This window comes from Lathamus discolor, chromosome 2 (assembly GCF_037157495.1).
Source record: "Lathamus discolor isolate bLatDis1 chromosome 2, bLatDis1.hap1, whole genome shotgun sequence".
Taxonomy (NCBI): domain Eukaryota; kingdom Metazoa; phylum Chordata; class Aves; order Psittaciformes; family Psittacidae; genus Lathamus; species Lathamus discolor.
This window is the reverse complement of record NC_088885.1, coordinates 99,881,084-99,906,019: the sequence shown is the minus strand read 5'-3', so window position 1 is coordinate 99,906,019 and position 24,936 is coordinate 99,881,084. Positions and strand designations below refer to the sequence as shown.

Here is a 24,936-nt window from a genome sequence, read left to right as displayed (position 1 = left end):
GTAAATTTCAAGTTAGACATCGAGATTCATAATTAGCCGAGTTTGACTTGCTCATCTTTCTTAAAAGTGACAGGCTGTTCACTTACTCTTAAATACTGTCTTCAGCAAACAGTGACAGGATCAACTCCCGTTTGTTATCAGGAAAAAGGTGACCTTTACAAAATGATGGCCCTCTGCAAGACTCTCACAGATGTTCAAAAAACTGAATGTTTTTCAGTGGAAATATTTCTTCTTGATCATTTCTCCTGTTAACTGTAGCCCTGTGGTCTTGCAGCTTGGATGCTAATTCTTCGCTGTGCTTAGCCCTGTATGGCTAACCTTTCTGCTGCAGTACAGGGTGTTGACACTGACATGCTGCAGTTTACCATTTGTGATTTATTTAGGATAAATATGTCTCAGGTGGCATTTAATCCTTCATAAAACCAGTGTAGCCTGCAGTGTCAAACCAGCAATCACATTGTATGCACAATGAAAAGAGCAGACCTTTGCATAAAAAAAAAATACAGTGGTAGGTGTTCCTGTGCTTGGGAGCATTGGAAAGGATTCACTAACCTGCTGTGTGCTGTAATTACCTGGAAGCTCAGGTTAACGATACTTCTCTCTGAGTGCAGCCTGATCAGGAGAGCTAATATTTTTCTAAGGCTTTTTTCCTCTTTTTCCTTTCTTTTTAATGTGAGCTTTAAAGTTAACTTATTAGTGCCCTACAAATGTAGCATCAGGAGCCAAGGGTGACATTCGTTCCCGTGCAGACACACTGTCTCAACCCCATGCTAAAACACTCTCTGCCATACACCAAAAGTTGAGGCTGCAGCAGATCTCTCCCAGGGCTTAGGAAACTCATCTCTGGCATTTGTCTCCCTCTCATGCCTGAGCTCCCGGCACTGTGCCATTCTATAAACTGGGAGGAGATTAGCAGGATCACCCTGTGGATCTGCCAAGCATTACCCTGCCCTCTGCCCTGGGAGAGGGCAGAGCAGCACCTGAAAAAGACCTGCACCCCCAGGATGGCCGTTCGCAGTGCTGGTGAGGCACACATGGCATCTCAGGGGTGACAGGAGCCCTTTGCCGTGGGTAGCATCCACCATCAGAGCATAGTATAAGAACCTGTGCACCTAGGAAGGTGTTTAGCCCAGGCACCCATTCACTCCTAAAAGTGTGGTTTATTGTTTGGTTCGAACACCTTTGTTTGCCTCTCTCCCGGAGAAATCAAGGGCTACACTGTAATGGAAGCTGTTGTTGAGAGTGCAATGTCTCCTGTGTCAGCTAGTAGCCTTCTGATGTTCTGACTGCCAGAGCCATTGTCTTAATTTCCTCTTTGTTATCCATTCTGAATTAGCATTAACAAAATTGGATCATACCATGACAATGCCAAAAAAAGTGTGTAGGAAGCATTTTACCTTTTACAAAGGTAAAAAAGTGTGTAGGAAGCATTGAACCAGTGTGTAGGGAAAAATCTCAACAAACAACACAAAAATCAACAACCACCAAAAATTAACAAAAAAACCCCCACAAAACCCTAAATGAAAACAAAGCCAGAGGAAGAAGAGATGTTTCTGGCAAGAGTTTCACCCTTCATTTCATAAGAATCAGATATACACCTCCTGAGGCAGTGTCTCCTAGCCTCTGGATTCAGGCTCCATATTTGGGGAGAAGTGGGAGATAGAAGATAGCTGGAAACTATGTTTAGAGAAATATTTCCTATAACAAAAACAAAACAAAAAGAACCCAAACCCCAACATGACCCAAAGTGCCCACAGCTACATACCATTCTGCCTGACTACCAGCTCTACTTTGCTATGGAAGTGAGATGAGCCAGAGCAAATAGTTGATGCGCTAAGGTATGCACATGTGGATTGTGCACACTACTGCAGGCACTGCTGTCATTTATAAATGCTGCTTTAATACCAGAAATGTTAGCTGTGAATCCTGGAAGAAATGTGTTTCTGATCTTTGCGAACAGTAGATTCGGCTTGTATAATCACTGTAGGAATCTCTGCGTCTCAGAGTTGTGTCTACCCCTGAACTGAACCTGTGCTTAAAATGCCGGTGAGCTCCCTTCAGAAAATCACTGGGGTTGAGAGATGGGGTTGGAGTTACTGGCAGACCAGCACAAGGAGCTGGCCTTGTGGTAGATGCAGGCCTCAGAAAGCAGCTTACATGGCTTTTTTCCAACTTTCCTTGCTCAGTAGATTTCCTGAGCACAAAAGCTGTAAACAGAATGAAAAGGATGAAGACAAAACCACTCCTGAAATTTGAAACAAACTTAGTTCTAGTGAGAGTATTAAGTAACAGAAAAAGGTCATTCATTTGGCAAAATAAAAGAGAGCTGTGAGTTTTCACTTATTTTACTGCGCAATATTAGCCCATAATTTAACATAGCACACGGCTCACTTAAACAGCCTACCCCTGTTCCATCTTGTTGAAGAATACAATTCGTTTTCTACTCCTCTAGGGTGATATCATTTTATATGAAGAAAAAAGTTAGCTCAGATGGCAGTTATATGTTTCGGAAGCACCTTCTAATCAGGGATTGGTGATTCATTATTAGCTTCAGCAGGCGATCCATCTGACATGTAAGGGGAAAAAATTAGCAGCTGTCACTGCATGATGAGTTAATTTCCTGATAGGCCTGACACTGAAAAGCCATTTGGAGACATGGAGATGGCTGATGAGAAAACCTGGTGCTGGTTTATAATTGGAGAGAAAGAAAGGGCAGAGAGACAGAGGGAGATGGGGGAGGGACTGAGGCTAATCTACAAGTGGGGATGGATGTTTGTGTATTTACTAAATAGACTGCTTCGCCATAATCCGCATTACCGCGCACACACACCTCGGCGGTTAAGTAATAAGGACCGGGGCCTTTCATTCTCCTTCTGCCGAGTGTCATTATTTCTAGTCATTTGTAATTAGTGCTCCAGACGGTTTTACTCTTACTCCAGCCCAGGCGAACGATGTACAAGCACGCGATTGGGTTATCTTGCGGTGACATTGAAACCTGACATTTTAGTGGAAAGGGGAGAAAATGACGCTATCCCTTTAATGGTTCCCCCTGCAATTTTCTTAATTGCAGCTTGAGATTTCAATCAATCATACAAAAATAAACTTATCTGAAACAAATATTGCTAAAACTTCCAAGGGCGCTGTTGCAAATGATGAAAGGGTATTCAAAGAAATCCCTTGTATAGTATGAGGAAATGTGCTCTTCAAAATACATAAGCACATGCCTGTCTGTTTATGCTTTGTAAGCATGGTAAGTAAAACTAGGGGGGAAATAGGCATGCAAGACCAAATACAGTTCACTGTGGTATCTGCTGCCTTGGGCCTGTAATAGGGACAGAAACACAGAGTCCTTTATACGTATTAAATAAAGCTGATAGAGAGCCCTTGGCCAGAGACTAACTAATTTTGTATGTGGCTGTCTTTGCTAGGTACTTCTTTAAAGGGTTACTTGATTTCAGCTATTTAAATAAGGTATTTAATATGACCAACAAAGGAGGCCAGGCTTTTCTTTAACTGGAAAAAAAACCAAACTAACACAATGAATAACTTAAACTTTTATTTTTTAAAATGGTAAAATATGATGGGATTTTCACCATTATCAGAAAGAAATTTTTGATTGGGAAGAGGACATACCAGTAACTTCCACCAACTCCATTTATACAAAAACAACTTTGCCATTTTGCTCTTAGGTTGTTCTTAAATGACGGTCAAGGATTTGGGAGCAGTGTTGGAGCATCTATGGCAGGCAGCTAGATCCAGCATGTTTTGTGCAATCAAAATGTGATAGATGACCGCTACACAAGCTGAGACTATGTCCCGCAATGTAACAGGACATCTGGCCTTGTCTAAGACATATTCTTGTCCTCTAGCAGCAATACATTTATCAAGGCTACTTATAATGATTGGTTTTAATGCATAGCCCTGTCCTGGAGGTCATCATTAGCAGAGAACTGTTGGGTTCTGGGTGATTCTGATTAGTAAGAATAGCAATCCCTTGGCAGCAATAGCTTAATTCTGGGGTGGCTTTTCTACCATATTCCTCCAACCTCTGTTCACTCTCACTGCTTTGAATCTTCATTCCTTATTGCAGCTGGTAGCTTCTGGGAGGTCCTGCACACAGCTGTCACCAGTTTGTCGTGTTTGGGAGTGACCCACCTGGATATGCTGGGGACAGAGGAAGGGGTTTGTTACCTCCACTAGGTTGCATCCCTTGTTGTGCAAGTAGCCATGAGCTTCAAGTTCTGTGAAGTGGTCAATGAAAAGGTTTTGAAAGTCATCCAGCTCCCCAGGAGGGCCGGTTGGGTAAGTTAAGTGTCACCAGGAGACATCCTGTCAGACAAAGGAGAAGAAAAGATTGAGCAAATCAAGGGTAGGAGGCAGAGCCTTTGACAGGCTGCTAGGAACTGAGCTTGATAAGGAGCTCCTGAAAGCAGAAATAGGACTGAGTTACCAGGAACTGAAAGCAACGGTTGCTCACACATAACAAAGCCATGCACACCAGAGCTGAGAGCATAGAATCATAAAATAGTTAGGATTGGAAAGGGCCTCAAGATCATCTTGTTCCAACCCCCTGCCATGGGCAGGGACACCTCACACTAAACCATCCCACACAAGGCTTCATCCAACCTGGCCTTGAACACTGACAGGGATGGAGCACTCACAGCCTCCCTGGGCAACCGATTCCAGTGTCTCACCACCCTAACAGGAAAGAATTTCCTCCTTATATCCAATCTAAACTTCCCCTGTTTAAGTTTTAACCCATTACCCCTTGCCCTGTCGCTACAGTCCCTGACGAAGAGTCCCTCCCCAGCATCCCTATAGGCCCCCTTCAGGTACTGGAAGGCTGCTATGAGGTCTCCACGCAGCCTTGTCTTCTCCAAGCTAAACAGCCCCAACTTCCTCAGCCTGTCTTCATACAGGAGGTGCTCCAGTCCTCTGATCATCCTCGTGGCCCTCCTCTGGACTTGTTCCAGCAGTTCCATGTCCTTTTTATGTTGAGGACACCAGAACTGCACACAATACTCCAGGTGAGGTCTCACAAGAGCAGAGTAGAGGGGCAGGATCACCTCCTTCGACCTGCTGGTCACGCTCCTTTTGATGCATCCCAGGATACACATGAAGACAAAACCTGCCTTTCCAACACACACCCACAACACAAATCCAGCTCCCTTTCTCCTTCCCTTCTCCCATCCTTCTCCACCAAACCATAGGGCACAGACAGGCAATTTGGCAGCTGCATTCAGCAGACCCTGATGTGCCTGTCCCTGATACAGGACAGTGGCTGGTTTGAATGGCCATAACAAGTGCAGCACTGCAGGTAGCCCCAGGTCAGAAATGGGCTTCTGACACCTCCAAATTCCCTCTAGAGGAGGCACATGTCTCATCCAGGTAGGACAGACGGCCACCAGGGCAAGGAAAGGACTGGTTTCTGCTGCAAATGAGGTCTTTGCTAGCGGATGTCTTATGCTAAGGGAGTTTCATGACTTTCTCCCAAATCCTGTTAAGCTTCTTCAATCTGCCAATGTGTTCCTCTGTCACTGGGGGTGTGGAACAGGTTTGTGTTTTCTGCTCAGCATATGGTGGTGACTGCTGGTGTTTGGTGACTGTGAAATCCAGATGCCCAGCTCCAGGAGGATTTTTCCCTTGCTAGGGACATCTGGCCATCCTCTCGGCCTTGCTCTTTCTTCTCATTTTGCTCGCAGTCTGTAAGCCTTGCCTATGAATTTGCAAAGCAGATCATTCAGCTGATTTACTCTTTAATTCAAGGTTAAGAAGAAGTCAGCAAAGGGAAGCCTGGGGTTGTGTCTGCATCTGAGGACCCAGATAGAGATGTGTATGTCCCAAGCCCACTGCCTGCTCTTGCCAAGGCAGCAGAGGGGCTGAGGCTGCTGTGGCACATTGAACAGAAGGCGATGGCACTGTTGGCTGGCAGCAGTCTGGTGTGGAACACAGGTGAAAGTAAACCAAGAAGGATACATCCAATACACCAGGATGGCTGCCTTGCTTTGGCTCAGAGCAGCTAGGCGCTGTCTGGGGTGTTTCTGCTCAGGCTCCTGCCTTAAATCCATATGCGAGCTATGATGATAAATTCAGGGACAGCAGGTACTGCGAGCATATCAGTGCAAATGGAAGCAGGAATTTTCAGGAGCGACATGTCTCTGCAGTAACTGCGAGTTTGGATCCAAGGGTGAAATTCTAGCCTCTAGGCCCCACTTGACACCTCAGCAGCACAAGTGCAACTCCTGCCAGAGCAGCACAGCCATGGTTTGGCTGTAGTGTGGGTGTCTGGCTGCACCCCAGTGTCCTTCCCTGCACTCTGCCATGCCACGGGGGGTGTGCTGGATCTCACTCAATGCACAGCTTGTCAGTAATGTGTCTTGGTCGTTTAGTGGGTGGCCCCATGCCTGGTTTACTGTGTGCTGTTCAGAGCCTGCTCCAGAAGCCTGCCCATTTTCTACGGACATTTCTTCTACTACTTGTCACTCGGGTAAATGAGTGTGTCCCAACCCATCACAGCTTTGTCCCCCTTTGGGCCCACTAAAGTATCATGAGGAAATATTTTTCCTCTTTCACAGATGGGCGGCTACAGAGTACAGAGAAAGATCTCCAACCATTTAGGGGGAACTCATCTGAGCATTATCTTTCCAAAGCTCTTAGACTTTGGTAAATGGGGAGATATCCTTGGTATGTGACCATCATACTGCCCTTTTAATGCTTCATCACAATCTTTGGTGTCTTCCACTGTGAGTGTGCTCAGCATACCCACAAACCAGATTCCAGGGGCTGATGTGGGCAATGGGCTGAAAAGAGCATTTCTTTGTCTGCTATGCTGTGCCCTATCTTTTTGCCTGCCTCCTGACTGTTCCTGTTGGCTGTGGGGGATTTCTGCTGATGATATGCAATAGCCAGTTTCCATTTCTGTATATGAAGCAAGGAGCTCATGTGGATATTAAACATACAGGCAATGATACTGCATGGGTTGTCTCTACTGGGTGTAGGGGAGCCTGCACAAAGGGGACAGCTAGGCTTTGAGTGTTCCTACCGGGAGATCCTTAATTGACCTGCCAGCCCTGGTTGCTCACCAAATGCAGGCACCCAGCCATGCAGCAGAGAGATGACCCATCGGGCAAGTGGCAGCTCACGGGGCCTGTTTTGCCTGCACTGCAAAGGGGATGAGCACAGCTCAGAGCGGTAATAGCTGGTAATGGGGAGTCATCTGCTTGTGCGGCGTACTGTCGGCATTAATTCAAAGTGAAGGGCCCAGTTCTGTTGTGCCAGACACCAATGTGTGCACATTGGGAGGCACGTGTGGGAGATCTGTTTTCTTCATCCAAGCAGGTTCCTAAGAAAGCCCTTTTGATAATCAGGCTGAAAGCTTGCTGAAGTGAAAATTAAACCACTTTAAATGCTGTTACAGAAGCATACCCATCACAAGCAAGAACTGGGTTTCTGTACTTGCCACCCAATAAATGCGAGTCTCAGTTCTGATGTCAGACCAGCTTTACCTTGTGCATGTCCTCCAACGTCTGGTTTTCCAGTTATGAACTGCAGTAATTGTGATCAATCAGGCTCTATGTTCACTAGCCACGGGCTGTTTTATTAATGAATCTACATCCCATCTTCATTTCTTCACAATCTCATCAAATCTCTTCCAGATCCTGTTTACATCCAAATTTGTCTGCAGCACACTTTTATAATGTCATCCGATTTGGAATTCCTGATTCTGCATCACCTCCTCAGGCCAGGTCCTCAGTATACAAAATAACATGTTCCTGGAATAAAAGAAAAATGAAAACAGGAGAGCTTTCAATGAAGTGCAAAGAAAAGCCATCGATTGCTAAGTGATACCATCCTTCCAGGTTGAGAACAGGCTATGGACAGACAATACTTTCAAAATCTTTTCTGTATGTGTGTGTCTGTCTGTTTAAAGGCTTGAATTCCTTCCTGCGGAAGGCAAACAATATAGAAATAGAAAATATCAGGTAGTTTTTTCCTTAGCATTGTACATTTTCTGTTTGGGCACATGGGTTTTATGAATATTTGGCTTGACTGGCTAAAGACATGAATGTGACATGATGCAATGTGTTATAAATGTCTCAGATCAAAAGCAGAATGGGGAGAAAAAGCTTTAGAATAGAAGTTTATTAAAAACACATACATACAGTCTATTCTAAACAAACCAAAAAAAATCACTAATGTTCCCCTGTTGCATCAATGCCAGAACATTATGTTTGCAAATAAGAATTCAGCACTACAAAGACAATGCCCTAGATTAACTAAGATCCCATTTCACAAAACCCTATGGCAATAGTCTGCAACATCAGTCACAGGAGAAGATATAACACAGACTTATTTGTGCCCTCATGCAGCTGAACTGAAACAAAACAAAGAGTGAATTAGGCTGAATATCTTACTGTGTGCAACGTATTGTACAACAAGGCACCTTTGGGAATGTGTCACAGGGTTTGGTAAATTGAAAACAAAATAAACAGATCTATGGGAATAAATAACATCATATTAGATGTCTGCTGCATGTAGACTACATTAGCTTCTAGCCACAACCAGGCTTCAGTTTTCCCACTAGTTTTTCAATGCCTGTGAACAGCAGATGATCTGGAGCCTCTGCAAAGAAACGGGGGCAGGGGCAGAGGGAGGCATGCTCCCACCCTGCATGCACAGACGGGTGCGCACACCCTCTCTCACACTCTTTCCCTTCCTCCCTGTTCAACATGATTTCAGGCAGATGAGGGACCAGTTTGTCCCTTACTGCTTTGTATGCATTAAGTCAACATTGCCATTTCTGGACCAGTGCAATGAGTGGAGGCATTTCCCCACGTGATGGTCTCCCATTGCCGATTGGATAAGGTGAGTGCTCTGGTGACCCGAGTTACCTTCAGCCTGGTGTGCATGGCCACCACAGCCACCATCACTCCAGGGGCTCCTGCAGGCCCTGCCAAAAACACCAGCGAATGGTGGGGTTTGGTGTGCCCAGGAAGAGGGACAAAGTGCATAGGGCACCCGGTCCTGATGCAGCCACAAAACGCATGACTTCGGAGGGAGCTGCGAAGAGCCGGGTGAGGCAGGTATTTCACTGAGTCCCGTCTCTAACTACAGACAAATTTAGCTGATGTTTTGAAAATGTTTTTTTATTGCAGAGCCATATGAGGCCAACGTCTGCTTCCAAGTACGTGGGTGAAACCCCACTGATTTCAGTGAGATAGCTTACATGAACCGAACTTAAAAGATCAGGCCATATTTATCTCAGCAAAAGTTCAAGCTAATTCATTTTCTCTCCCGTTCTCTCTCTCTCTCTGTATTTTGCTTAGCTGAGTTGAGTAAAAGGAGCGCGTATCTCAGAGATAGCTTTTTAAATATAAAGTTCGCTTTATAACCCCAGAGCAATATGTCATTCTGCGATGGCAAAAAATGTACTATTCCCAAGAAAATCCTTCTGAAGCAAACACTGGCTTTATCCTGTCTGAGATCTAAGCACCAGCCTTTGAATTCATGTATATCAGAAAAAAGCATAGATCTGCAATAGAACAAAACAATGGCCTCAAAATTGTCATTATTCCAGTCAAAAGTCTATTTCTTCCCTTTAAGTAGCCACTATGGGCCTTGAGATGAAATGCAAACATAACAAAGGACACAGAGGAAAAATGGTATTTTAGTAACTTTTTTGTCTGAACTCTCTCAGGAGATGAAGGAGTTTGATGAAGAAGTCAGGGAAAATTTTAACATACAGATAACTGATATTCTTGACTCTGCTGACTAAACTCCTTCTGGCTTAAGTGGCAATCAGCTCCCCCTTTGCTCTCCACAGATATGAGTTCAGGTCCACCAGTGGCCCTTTCCCAGGGCGCAGGGAACACTGCACTGCACTGCCCTGCCGGGCTGTGGTCAGCTAACATCCTTGTCATTTTTATTTCCTCCCATCTCCACTTGTCAGCGGCAGTTTGAAGGATACTGCTTTTCAGGTGCTGCCTATAGATGTTCAAGCAGCTGGGTTTTGTTATCCAACTTTTGAAAGGTATTTCTCATGAGAAGTAACATCAGAGAGGGTCCTCTTTTGGCCAGCCTTGGAGTTACTCTTTCCCTCTTTCCCACACATCTGAAGTTCCCCCACTACTCATAAACTGGAGGGCATGTATTTGACCTTATCTGAGGATCAGTATGTTCCCCTTCTTGTTCCTGAATGCATTCAGGCAGTTTTAATTTGATTTCTCTATTCACAGAGACACAACAAGGTGAGAGAAGGATGAAGCTGACAGCTCTCATAATCAGCACTCATTTTCTTTCTCCGGTGTGTCAGAATTGTATTTCCATATTTCCTGCCATTAGTATTTTACCTGTGGTCTCCAAAGCCTCGTGCTGGTGTGGTGAATTAGAACTCCTGACATGCCACTGAGACATGCCACTGTCTGGGTGACAGTGCATGAGCACACGCACAGAGCAGCAGCACACAGGTGGCTGCACGACACAAGCCCCTCCATGGCCTCTCTGCTCCTTTATACCAGCCTCGGTGAAGGTGGTGTAATGTGAGTACCCTCATGGTATGGAAAATGTATTTCAAAAGCCTCCTGACACCAGAAACTAAATTTCTCCTCTCATGTCTTCAGGATAACTCTACTAACACTGACTGAGTCTAAAGACCTTGATGGCTGCATGCTGTCCCCATCTCAGGATGAAGGCCCTAAAGTACTTCCTGCAGTGAGTCAGGAGGTAACGGTTTCAAAAGAGCTTACAAGACTGAGGAGCCTAAATAGTATTTATTGAAAGTGGCATTTTCACTTGGGAGCTAAAGCCCTACTGAGTGTTTCCACACTAACCAAGCTAAAGCTGGATCTGACAAACTTATCTCAGGCCAACAGGGGCCAACAGCCCTAAGGGTCAATCACCTGCATTTCAACAGATGAATGAAAAGACACTTACCTGCAGGAGGAACATTATCTGGGATGCTCTTATCTGGGATGCTCTTGGCCTTTGATTTCATATGAACAATTTGCAAATGGACAGGAGAAACAGCTTTCAGACTTCAATGCCAGTGCCAAAGAATTTATCCCTCCCCAAACCATGTGAAAAGTAAATATTCATAAAACTCCTGTGTGTGAAGGCAGCAGAGAGCATTCAAATGTGTCTGGAAGGAATCTCTTTTATTTTCCTCAGGTACAAATAAAGCACCCCCCATCCCTTAGCTCCCTTTAGCTCTCCTTTTAAGTTTCTTTTTAATGTCTCACTTTTTACTGCTAATCATTTTTCCCCTTTGCTAATGATGCTAACCTTAGAGCCTGCTGCAAACTGACTTGTTTCATGTCAACCTCTCTCTATTGCCCACTTTTGTTAAGTCACAAAGCAGGTTTCAGTCTATTCAACGTCAGCTATTTCTCTGACTTGAATATTACAGTTGCCTATTTCAAAGGCATCTCCAAGCCCACAGTATTTCTGCACAGATACCTCTATTATTGTCTGTCATCGAAATGTGCTGGCTCCTCTCCTGCCTCTCCCCCCAACCTCTTCCTTCCTATGTATGTGGCAAAGCCTCTCTCTGCTCTAATAGCTCTCCTGAGAGCAGGGTGAAGCAGGTCTTTACAGAAGCCTGTTAATTTTAAAGGACAAGCTTTATATATTAACACCCCTGTGGCAGTCTGCTCCCCACGCAGCAGACTGTATCCCCACCATTTACCCAGAATTAAAGAACACAAGGACCAAACCTGTTCCCTGTCGGGAGCCTCTGGATGATGCCAGTCTCGATTCCCACCTCCCTCCAGCTTCAGCAAGAATCCCCGTGAAAGGTCAAAGCCACAGAGTGACACAGAAGGGAGCAGAGAGCCCAGGGGATGCCAGAGACCCTTTGATGGGCTGTGTTGACCCATGAGGTGCAGGTAGCAAGGGGAGCTGATGGAGGAGATCTGCTTGTTTAAAGGAGGCTGTGTTACAGCCTTACTTCCCTTCTAAAGCCAGTTTTCTCCCAGGTGCTGGATTCTGAGGAAGGTGGTTTTATTGTCTGCAAAGCCATCGTCCTACATAATTATTTTTTTTCCATGTGGTTTGTAAGAAGCCACAGAGATTTAATTGTGAGTGTAGCAACGTTTGTACTTGCTGGGCAGCTGAGACCTTTTCGGTGGCTTGGAGTAACCATGAGGAGGTTTTACTCTGCAGATAAAAGATTGTGAAACAGTAACTATTTAGCATAAATTATGTCTTTTGGCTCACTAATCACCTCTCAGTTCAAAACACACAGGTCTCATTTACTCCAGCACTCATACATCGGGCTGCGACATTGGTGTGGGGCTCCTACACCCCTCATCAGGCTGAGCAAATCCCTTGGAGAGGCTGACCCCTTAAATTGAAATCAAACAGTTGAGGCTTGCAATGAGGACAACTTTCATTCTCTCTGAGACATCCCTCCCCTTTATCACACACCCCATCCCCCATGCTTTCCTCCCCAAAAGAGTGAGAGGGAAAAATGAAGAAGGAAGGAAGGAAAGAAGCAAGTCTGGTTGGTGCAAAGGGAGAATTTGCAGTTATTGCTAATGTTAGCGTTTCCCCTTGGCTTTTCTTTTTACCCTGCTTCCCTGGCACACAGGTAAAATAACAAAATAAATCCCACAAAGGGCTTTCTGCCAGGCTGCCTTTGGAAGTTTGCTTAAGTGGCCTTAAGTAAGATAATATGCAAGGAGTGTGAAAAGAGGAGACTTTGTCTTTTCACATTAGCAGCAGCCCTGTTCAAGTGGCAGTATCTATGAAAATGCTGTTCAGCCTTTAATGAGACTACAGTGTGTTAGTGTACCAGTCTAATTAATCCCATATTTTCACACAGCATAATTACTGAGCCGGGGCTGAATTATTTGGCTACTGGAGGTGGAGCAGTGCCTGCACTGTCCTCTGTCTCTGCTCCTCACAATTTATTATGCTATACAGCAAGACACCATTGAAACCTCCTAGTATAGGACTATCTGTCATCTCTACATTATCAGTAAAATACACCACCTTCCATACTGTGCTACAAGGGCTTTAGCAAATTGCTATTTTTATGGGATATGATAAAGGAAATGCTACCTTATGTTCAAATTTTTAACTGTCTCGTGTATGGAATATACAGTCGTGCTTCGTGCACGCTGGTTCAGAGGCCTCATTTGCATTGCTACAGCCAGGGCGGTTTTCATCCTGCTACTTCGCTCCCATTCAGTCCCCTTCTTTCTTTTCTTAATCTATTTTTTATTTTATTTGTATTTTTATTTTTTAATTTTCCTTCATCTTTTTTCTTTTTCTCTTTTTCACTTTTCTGTCTTTCTTTCTCTTTGTCACTTTTCTTTCCTCCTTTCTTGCTTGCTGGCTTTGTCTTTCTGTCTGTCTTTTTTTCTGTCTCTCTCTTGCTTTACTCTCCTTGCCTTTCTTTCTCTCCCTCACCCCCTCTACATCTCTCCCCCCACCCCTTTAGCAAACCGGTCACCCCTACACTTCTAGAATCTCCATCTTTCCTGGATTTAAGCTTTTTCATCTCTTAAAGTCCTTTCTCTCCCCCCCCTCCAAGTTTGTGTTATTCCTTGAAACATATTTTTTGCACATTATTATTCACCTCTGATATATGATCTTGCCATTTTGGAACTGGTAGAGCCCCCCCCGCCCCTTCCTTCCCTTAGGAGTTTAGGGAGATTTGTGGTTTAAACATTTGCTCACTTGCTAGTTTTTTTGTGACTGGTTTAATAGTATCTTTTTAATGGAAGGCCAAACACCACATTAACTATATGGAACTGTTTTAAAATTTTTCTTTTCAACAAAAAAGTAAAAAAAATAAAGAAAGAAAGAGGGTTATACCCTGTAAATTTTAAAACCAGCCTTAACAGTACATAAGGCTATTTTGTTATTGTGTATGGTTTCCATACAAGCGCTGTGAGATATATGGGTGTATGTATACCAGGCAAAGTGAGATCTCAAAATAAAGAAAACCACATGCTTAATAGCACAAGCGGGAAAATTACTTCTCCAAGTTTTTACCCAAATAGCGGCCCCGAGACTTGAGCCCTCTTCTACGCAATCCTAAATCTAAGCTATTCAAGGAGCAATAACGTGAATTTCATTACACCTTTGCTGATACAGAGATTGAGTATTGGATCTGACACTCCGAAGCTCTTCCATATGTGCGCATGGGAACCCATACAGCTTTCACTGCCCCCCAAATTAGTGATGCCACGAGGGGTCTTTTATCAATCATTCTGGGGCAGCTGAAAGTAGCCCAAGCTCAAGGCTTAAGCAAGGTTAAATGTTAACAAAGTACAGCTTGTCAGCCTTCGCAGGCCTGGTCAGATTAGCCGTGGGGTGGCACAGCTTCTGTGGGGTCAGTCTTTGGAGGCTCGTTGTGACAGAAGCCTGCAGAGCTGTGGCTGCTGACCCCCATGTGAAGCATAGAAAGTACACGTGTGTGCACACTTACCAGCTGCAGAAAGACGGGGGGGTCTCTGCACAGGGATGTGGTTCATGAAGGTTTAGTTGCACGTTCGCTGCTGCATGGACTATGCTGATAGAAGCTTATGGAAGAATCAGGGTGCTCTTAATAGGGCTGTGAAGGGAAAGTTCAAAGTGAAAGAGCAAGGAATAGCTCTGTGAGAGCAACAAAGCATCGCTAAAGCCTGGCTTTCACTGCCTCTGGCACCTCAGGAGAGCTGCCTGAGATGAGAGTAAGGCTACAGCAGCATCCATGGGTCCGTGCGGAGCCTGGCTGGGTCTTGTGTGAAGATACAGACCACTACAAGCTGCAGCCACAGCTTGCTCTCAGGCCACTTACTTCATAAATGGGGACTGAGGTCTTCAGGAAAACAGCCTTAGGCTGGCTCTGGTTGTAGCAATTTGGAGGGAGCTATGCGCATTAAACCTGAGAGGCCTTATGGGTGTCTCATTTTCCAAAACTGAAACAGTCAAATCACTTGAAGGTGTCTCAGGCTGTCAGCTCTTCCATGTGGCACCCAGAATCGCCAGCTACTTCTTAAAGTCATGTCTGCACATGGTCTGTAACATATCAGTTCTTCTGTGTAAACACGCGATGAAGTTTCCTCCCTGCCCTTGCACCCCTGGCTTTTGCTGTAAGGCTGTTTCCCCATTACTCTTCATATCTGTCAGGATGCCTTATCCTGTGAGCTGTCTCTTCCCGAGTATTTTCAGAGCTCTCCTCATCCCACTTCTCAATTCCATCTGCTCCTTAGGCTCCGTAGGCTGAGCTCTAAACCTTCCTCCATCACCCACTGCTGCCCTGACTCTCCATTTGTCTTTTTTGAACCTGTGCACCCATCCAAGTCCTAAAGCTGGCCTGTTACAATCTTTATATTGCAGCATCGTAAAAAAGCACTTTGAGTTAGTCCTGATCTGTTGTGCTCTGGTGGCCAGCTGTAAACCACTAACACGGACCTGCCTTGCTCACAGAGGTGCTCGGTTCTTTCCCTGAGCTCAGAGCAGAGGCCTCTCAGGATGTGGCATTTCAAAACCATGAGGTGGCACTTCAGGGCCAGCACTGGCTGCTCATGCCAACCATGCTGGGTTGTTAAACTGCTCTGCTGGGGTCTGGCTGGGCTGGAAGCTCAGAGACAGGAAAACACATTCTTCTGCAGCTCCACTGAGCCCAGTGCCAGGCGTGCAGGAGGTACATTTTTACTGTTTCCAATGGCCTCCCCACTGCTGACAGCTCCTGGGTACTCACAGAGACCAGTCCTGTGCAAAGTGGGTCACCTTGCTGCCTTTTTTAACTCCTTCATCTCTTTCTGTAACGTTTTCTTCCTCTGTTTCCACCCTTGCTCTGCTTACAAGGCGGATTGGGAAGCACCAGGGACAGGAATTGGCACTTACAGCTGTGGAGTTCACACAAACTCAAACGACAGTTGCTGCATCAAGGATGGGAAAAACGCATCGCCGATACTTGAGTCTATCTTCACCTGGTTAGGATGCTCTGATTAACTGTTCATAGCAGTGCTGCCTGGGTGATGGAACAGCAGCTGGTGCCTGTGCCAAGGCTGCCAGTGAAGATCCATGTTGTGATGGTTTATTCGTGACAAGGACTCCTATGAGCAGCTCCTGTGGAGCAAATGGGAAGCAGCAAAACAGTAATAGCTTATTTCTGCATCCTGTATGCGATCTTTCGACTGTTGGCTGAGCTACACAAGAGGATTCGGTCCTTATTCTGGACATGTGTGTGCTTCTCAGTGGTTTCCATCAGTGGTTTTGCATGCCACGTCCACCCTCTGTGCCAGGGTCACGGAGCTCATGAGTGCCTCTGCAAGTTACGCAGTGCTCAAGAACTTTGAAAGAAACAGCTGGGATTTAATATTAGGTGCACCAACTTACCATGACATGTTCAACCTTTAAAAAAATGAATGATTTCTTTAAAAGGTTGGATGTCTCCTGCTAGCATCAGAACAAGCAACTTGGGGTGGGGAAAAAAAAAAAAATCAAAAAGCACCACAAATAGAGAAATGAGGAAAAAACCCAGGTGTGTGCTAAAATGGTGTGGGGAAAATTAATTACTGGAAGGCTTGATATAAATAAGACATTACATGACCCCTTCTGCCTGTAGGGGATCTCTGGAAGTGACAGACAAGTAAGGCAGGGTCTTAATGAATAGCCTTTCCCTAAAATTCTTTGCTGTGGGCTCAGCATAAACCTTTACATAAAAGTGGGAGCCTGTGAGCAGTAGGAATTATTTATATTAAATGTGCTGCTCAGCAAAACATGGCAAAATTCCTATTCCCAACTGGAAGAAAATCATATTTCATGGCTGTAATACCATTAAGGAAGATACAGCAATTGGCAGTGGGGAATAGGGGTGGGAGGGAGGCCCAACGGTGGGGGGAAGGGGTTTTTCCCTGCTAGGAAATGGGGCCCTGCTGGGTGCCTCCGCAAACTGGCTCTCGCTGCTGCCCTACAGCAGAGGATAGAGAAGGGGAGAAACAGAGGGCAAGAGCCTCCACCTGAGACCAGAGGTAGGCTTTGCCCAATGGAAAAAAACATTGAACTTAGTAAGGGTGAACGCAGAAGGGTTTTATAGAGATTGCTCTTAAAAGGCAATAGCCTTTCAATGGAGGACAGGATTGCTGTTAAAACCACTGGATGAAATCCTACGGTGATTGCCAAAAGGTTAAATCACTACTCAGGCCATGGCCCAATATGGGTGACCAGGGGCCAGCAGTGGCTAAGCATTGCACAGGGAAAGTTCCTTCATAACACAGGGAAACGAGGTGTGGAAAGGAGCAGTCACAGCTCTCTCCACAGTCAGCTGTGCTGCAGAGCTGGAGAAGCAGGTAGAAATATGGCCAAGGGCTCTGAAACAGGGCCAGAGAAGTAACAAGAGCAAGATGTGCTGGTACAAAGTGTCTGGGGAAGACAAGATGATGCCAATAGTCTTGGGAAGAGCCCAGTCGCACCAAAACCCCAAAAGAGAAAGCCCCATCTCTGAGAAGCAGTTTGGGTTTTACATCCTGATGAAATACATCTTTCTGACCCAGGGCTGCGATGTGCACCTTTGTGCTGTTGTGTGTGAGTGTTTGTGAACTAATTGATGGCTGCTCAGAAATAAAACCAGTGTTAGTGTCAACAAAATGGTTTTTAAAATGACTGTAGCAGAGTCATGGGGGACTATTAAATCCTATGGCCCCTTTTTTATCCCTGGAGAGAATGAGTAGACATATGAGCTGGGAAGAACAAAGCTCTCTTCACATTGCAAGGAGGAAAGGTTGATGTTTCCTTGGTGCTCAGTCCGGGGAAAGACGCAGAGATGCGAGGAGATTTATACCCCTGCTGGAAGATCATCAATCAGTCAATCAAGTGAACAAGCCAAGACCTTCTCTCATTTCCCTGGGATGATTCTGAGATCCATTTTTGCTGTGGTGATGCTCACGCTGCCTTGGAGAGAGAGGGGGCTCCCTGAGCATCCCTATGCAAAGCCAGCTTCACACTTGGGAAACAAGGGTGCCAGTGGAGCAGGCCTACATTGAAAGGTCACCTTGCCTTGCCAGAGGGATTGCCCCAGGGGTGCAGAGCTGCTGCTGATCAGCATGACTCCAGGCTGGCAGTGAGGTTACACAGGCAGTACAGCACTGTGGGCATAGCCTTCCCAAAATACATTCTTCCACTGATGATGGAGCAGGGTATATAGTGCAATGGGTACATCTCTGCAGAGGTGTTCTGTTCAAAGCAGGCAAATTGACAGGCTTCCCTCATAAAACAGTAATGCAGCTTATGCATGAAAAAAAGATCATAAAAAGTCAGTTTTCTCCCCAGTAAGATAATTCTGACGTTCCTTAAAATACTTCAGACTTGTCAGTAAAACCTCAATGTCATTAAAATTAACTGGCATATTTAGAGATTGACTTTCTTGCTTGCTTTCAACTCCCAGTCAGCCTGACATGGGGAGGGCACTTGCTATTCTTATCTTTTACACACTTGTATTTCTTGGCCTTTAACAGCCTCTTCTGCAGCGTGCACTGCTCTGTCTGCCAGGGATAACGGGTGTCACTGGTTGCTGCTAATCCATTATGGCAAGCTGTCTAATTACCAGTGGTGCAGCAGTAAATAAAATGCAGGTTCACTCGCTGGCCTGCTCCTTATCCCTCATCTGAGAAGTGGGCAAATGTTGTATCACCCCAATTATTGCTCCATTTACCTGCATGTTCCCTTGACTATGGCACTGCTAATTACTAACTTTGTTAGGCAGAAGAAATATTAGGTATTAATTTCATTTGCTGTGATGATAAGGAATATAACTCATATTATTTGTCCCCTGGACTAGAAAACTCCTTTTGAGGTAATCCCTCTATCCTGTGTGCATAAATAAAAACTCATTTTACTCTGGAATAACTTTGGTACCTGGAAAGAAAGCACATTTTGATCAGGAAAATGTTCTCATCTCTTTTTTCTGGTATAGGAAAAGCAAGTCAGAGAGGTTTCTGAAGTGGGACTGGATGTCATACCGGAGCAAACAGTTTCTTACTGAAAGAGCATTCTGCAAGATAACCACATGAAATTGCTGCTCTTCAGCAGAAACAGTCCTTCTGGAGGTGCTTGGCTTCCAGTGAGGCATTGGAAATTAGGAGCAGGCTCAGCCCATGTCTTAGTGAGACCAGATATAATTTTCATCTTAGACTTTTTCAGTTGTTGATCCTAGTCCTCTTGGCTGCAGCCGTCTCTTCATTTGGACTCCAGAGCCATGAGATCATCCACATTAAAAATGCTGGTTACTAGCTGCCAAAACAATGTGTGTTAGCACTATGTTAAATGGTAAGCAACAGAGAGAAAAAGTGAGTGCAACCCCCAAAACAAGTGGATGGTCCCAGGTAAGGCAACAGGAGGGTTGGGCAGGTATAGCAACAGCATCTCTGTCCCTGAATGCTTTCCAGAAAGCACCATGCAAGCAGGAAGGAGTGACATGTTGCATAACAAAGTAAACCTAGAAAGGGGCCAAAGCCTCCTAAGACCCCAATTGCCACTCTGTTGACTCTATTAACCATCTACCACTTTACCCAACTTATAACAAACTCTCGATCTGTCACCCAAAGCAGTTATATTTCACTAGGATCTCCCTTTTTAGCAATGCAGCCTTAAATAAACATTTTTGAAAAGGTGTCTTGAAATGGATGTCTGAGGTGCACTCCACAGTGTGTGTGTGTAAGGGGGTTTTGATGAAGAATCTGATGTGGTGACTCTTGGTCTTCTTCAGTTTTGTGGTCCTCTAGAAATTTTCCAGTGGCAGTGCAGACCTCTTTAGAGATTTTGTGTGTCTAAGTGACCTCGGAGCGTGTAAGGACTCCTTTTTCTTGATCACCTTCTTTTGGTGGGTTTTTTTTTCAGGTATCCTTTTCCCTTGGTGAGGAACCTGCATGCTAAAATGCAGGCTGGGCATCAAACCCAGTGAGTCCTGCACACCAAAAGGCCCATGGTAAATAGGCAATGGCTAAACAAAAGGTAAAATGGATGAAGGAAGATGCGCAGAATGTTACAGGTTTTAAACTATTTGTACATTTATACACATGCACACATACTATAATGTGTATTTTTCAGCTGAACACCCTTCAGTTTCGTTACATTTGTCATTCAGCACATCTTTGTGCCATTAGCCTGGGTTTCACTTACATTGCAGCTTGCCTTTGGATTTCAAGGCTCCAACATGTGAAACAGAAATTTGGATCAGCAGCATTTAGCTTCTGACAATGCAAGGAGTAAAGAATAAAGGGCTACAGCTCTCTGAAATGAATGTCATATGCAGTCTCCCTTCTTAAAATATTCAAAATGCTCATACCTCAAGGACGTAATTTAAATGTTCATTTTAGCCTTCTGCATCACCTTTAAACAAGGTGCTGGCATAACACTGCTGCCTCATTTAGACTAGAGAATAATCAAATGTCTCTTGTAATTCCTGGCACTGGACACCCAGATTTTGACGACTGTAAGAGTCTTGCTTTGGGACCACCAATTTCTAGGAGGGAGAAACAAGCCTGAAATACTGCTATCAAAGAAAGCCCAGTTATTTTGAATATGCTTGATAGAAGGATAAAACTTCAGTTTCTTCTCAAAGCCACTTGGGGATTGGGGGACTTGCAGCTTGAGTGTTAGCTGGTTGAATTTACCTTCTAAGTCTTGCTGATGAAGTCTCCTTGGTCTCTGGTGGGAAGGAGGTAGTTGTGGTGCAGCTCTGTGGGGGTGCAGGACAAACAGAGGAGGCTGAGGCAGAAAAGCATCACCCAGAGAGCAGTCCTGGGTCCAGGAAACAGCTGGGACACTTCAGAGTGATCTGGAGAAATAGAAAACAAACAGCATCAGAAAATGAGAGATCCTCAAAGGCTCTCCTCCAAAAGCTACCCCAAAAAATCAAAAGAGGGAAAGGAGAGAGAAATCAGAAGCTCCTTTTCTCGCTGCCAGGTCCTGCGCCACATGCCGAAATGCCCTGTCTGCAAACATGACTGACATCACTGGAGAAGAATGTAAACTTTGATTTTAAAAAAAGCCCCTCTTGCTGCTGCTCCTTTCTGGCAGCACATCTCACTTCCCTGAGTATTTTTATCTGATTGCGTATGTATATGCACATACATAAATATTTTGTTGAAAGCAGAAGGATGCTTCAACCTTTCCTCCCAGCACTTGCAACAGAGGTTGTGCACCATTCAAAGCAGGCTCCTCCTGAGAACTTCCAAGCGTGCTGCTAGAGGAAGTGGAGAACAAAATGAAAAATATACAAGTGTAAGAATAACAATGAAAATAACAAATAAGCCAAGTGAGAAATGAAGGACTAATTCAAGCTATGACCTCTATATCAATAATAAATGACCCAGTGCTGGGGAAGGAGGCTTGCTAAATTAAAACTAACATGGGAGCTGTGTGTCCCCCTGTCCTCCCCATTACTCCACCCCAGCAGAAAGGATCTATGCTGGGGGCTTGGGTGTCTTCCCTCCCTCCCTTCAATCTACCTAGCCAGAGCCCTCTCCCCGCTTGACAGCTACCGCAAGCCCAAACTGACAGCTCTTCAAAATCCGCTGAAGAAACCCAGCATTAATTAAGTCATTGCTGGACTGTAATTTCCTTGAGAAGTAAAAAATTCTCACACAAGAAAAGGTTACAGAGACCTTTTCTGTGTCAAAATTACCATGCTGCATGAATATTAATGCTCTTAATGAAGACAACCTTTGCTTCATCAGGAAGGTTCTGGAGCAGGTGCCAAGCCTGAAGTCTCACTCTGTGGATTTTCTACTCTATGAAAGTCGGCACAATGCAATTTTTCCATTAAAATCAACATTTCCCACATGATCATGGAGGGTTTTTTTTCCTCTTCTTTACAGATAGGCGGAAAGAGGGGGGGGAAATCCCTCTGCTTTGAAATCAAACATTTAAAGGTTTCATTCAACACATTAATCAGTGCTGAGAGAGAGGAAAGGAGGAGGAGCAGGAGAAGGAGAAGGAGGAAGAGGGTGGCAGAGGGGGGAATCTGCCTTATTTATACAGATCTCACACACGCTTCCATAGATCACAGCCGTGCTCGTGTCGCTCACTGCCCCAGGGTGCCACCAGGCACATCCTCTCCAGAAAGGCTCTATTGGCTCATGGGGGGACACCAGGATGGGGGGCATTGGAAAGGGGCTGGGGTGGTGGTGCCATCACTGCTGCCTTGCTTGGAACGTGAGCCCCAGCATTAAACCCTCAGGCACCCATGGCCCAGAGACCAAGGATGAGCGCTGTCATGATTTAAGCTCACCTGGTAACTTAGAACCACACAGCAGCTTGCTCACCCCCCGCCCCACTTTTTACCCCTCTACCCTCCCCTCCCTAAGCGGGATGAGGAGGAGAATCAAAAAAATGCAAACCCCACAGGTTGAGATAAGAACAGCCCAATAACTATAATATAAAACTACTGCCATCAATAACAACATTTATAAGGGAAAAAACAAGGGGAGAGAATATAAAACTTAAAGGGGAAAGGAAAAGAAAACAATAAACGGAAGTGATGCATAATACAATTACTCACCACCCACTGACTGATACCCAGCCCAACATGAAAAGTGATCTGTCCTTTCCCATTCACTCCCCCCAGTTCATATACTGGGCATGATGTGCTATGATATGGAATAACCCTTTAGCTAGTTTGAGTCAGGTGTCCTGTCTGTTCTCTCCCAGCTTCTTGTTACCCTCCTCACTGGCAGAGCAGGGGAGACTGAAAAGTCCTTAATCAGAGTAAGCACTCCTGAACGACAACTAAAACATTGGTGTGTTATCAGCATTGTTCTCAGACTAAAGCCAAATCACAGCACTGCACCAGCTACTAGGAAGAAGAAAAAAATATCTCTTACAGCCCAAACCGGGACAAGCACCATGAGGTTTGGCCACCTGGGAGGGCCAAACCAAAAGGTAGGGGAAGAGGGAAAGGGGTCTGTGGTGGACAGGACATGCAGTAGAGATGCTCAGCCATGAAGACAGCGAGGATATTCATTGGCACAAAAGGATGGAGGAAAGGGCTGTTTCTTGGGGATGAGAGGGCTTTCGACGGCACTGCTCTGGAGAAATTGCACTGCCTTTGTGCAGAGCTGTTTCACTGGCATTTCGCCTGCAAAAAAATGAAAGTGAAAGAAATTATAAGGAAAAGTGTGGGGAAACACTGATGACAGAATAGAGGCTTTAGAGGGGAAAGAAAAGCAGGGAAAAGCCACCTCTTTCTCCTCCTTTAAAAAGAGAAAATGATACAAAAACTGCCCATTAATTATATCTTCTACTTATTAGGCATTCATGATCTAATAATGGCTGTGGCTAACTTATAAAAAAAATCTGATTATTTTCTGTTGGGGCATGCAATGCCCTGTATATATTAAAAAGGTAAAGCAATGATATATATTTATGGGTACTGATGTAATAGCTATTAGATTTATAATGCAGAGAAGAAACATAATTTTATTAGAAAGAGCAATAGTTCACAATCCTATTATTGTTTATTGCTGACGTCAGTGCTGAGCTATAATAAGAATCATGTAACAACTGGAAATAATAATAAAAATGCCGTTTATATTTGCAAGAAAGTGGATCCTCTAAAACAAAAATAGGGATATTACACCCAAGCCTGAGCTGGCTGGGGATACCTGGCAGCAGCCATTCAGGTTGTAGAAGCACTTGGGAAGTAGGTCAAGGTTTTCAACCCCTGATTCAAAGACAGATTTCTTCCTGACCCTAAATCTGCCATTAGCCTCACTGCGAACACCTGGGCAAGGCCTGGAGAGGACTTCCCAGGGCATTCCCATGGGTGCCCTGTTAAGTGCAGCCCCATAGGGCAGGACCACTCCATCCTCCCCAGGGACAGAAAGACAGCTGGGGCAGCAGCATCCCCGGACAAGCCTCCCACTGTGAGCAACACACATGCACCAAATTGTCCTTTGGCCTCCTTTACAGTAACCTTGATAATGTGAGTTTATGAAAACTCTCTTCCTAAGCCTCAGTAGAGTACCTGAACTACTACTGTGCACTTTTTATGGCTAGCCTTTGTTTTATATGAATATGTACATATATACTTAGACTCTAAACCTTTCATTATAGTTGCCCTAAAAATCTGTTTCCAAGCTGTATCTGGAACTGTCAGTCTTGCTGGTCTCTACTTCTCTATATTAGTTCCAACACCCTTCCTCCCCCCCACCCCCCCACCCCCCATCCCCCAGCTTTCTAGCAGGCTTTTTCCCTTTAGAGAAGTGTTTGCTGACCTTCAGACTCAAGAATTAACTAATTCTCCTGACATCTGTGAATTATTAATGAGGGTGTTTCAGAAAGTTCCTTAGCCACTTCCTTTAAAACTCCTGGGTGCAAATTAATAGAGCTGTTTTTGGAAAAGCTTAATTTTAGCAGGTGCTGCCTCAGATCTTCCTTTGTTGCAGAGATAAACGTTCTGCTCCTGCAGAAATGTCAGACGGGATAGATACACTCTCCAGCTTCATTGCAAATACAGAACAAAAGTGTCTAGTCAACACTTCTGATCTTTCTTTGTTAATCCTTGCAATGCTGTGAGCTGTCTCTAGCAATAGTCCCACAATTGTTCAGGGGTTTTCTTGCTCCTTTTAGAGTTTTCCGGGATCTTTTATTGTCTATCATTCTGCTGGCCACTGATTCTGCACTGATTTGTTTTAGCTGCATGTCTGTGTGTGCATGACAGGAGAAAGAGGAAAGAAGGGTACAAACATGTCATTTTTTAGCATCTTTGGACATTTCCCAATTTTCATTAAATTTTATATGGTCAGTTGACAGTCCCACTCAAACATTGCAAGGATTGCATTAAGCTTCACATAGCTGGCCTTTTCCTTTTAGAACATGTAGTAGTTTAAGAAGGATGCGGCAGGGCTGTGTGGCCAGGATGGCAATGGTCCCTGCTGAGAAGGAGGTGGAGTGGGTGCCAGGCATACTTAGTGGAGGAGGACAACAATCCTGAGCACATGT

General features: G+C 44.8%; 1 long non-coding RNA gene across 1 annotated transcript; it reads right to left on the bottom strand.

Moving 5' to 3' along the window:
* Window positions 1-4,139: 4,139 nt before the first annotated feature.
* On the bottom strand, window positions 4,140-20,755 carry LOC136009327 (uncharacterized). The gene is made up of 4 exons (XR_010610499.1): window positions 20,607-20,755; window positions 14,435-14,560; window positions 7,506-7,772; window positions 4,140-4,329 (listed from the first exon to the last, which is right to left on the bottom strand). It is a non-coding gene; the product is annotated as an uncharacterized LOC136009327 (long non-coding RNA).
* Between the last annotated feature and the right edge of the window lie 4,181 nt (window positions 20,756-24,936).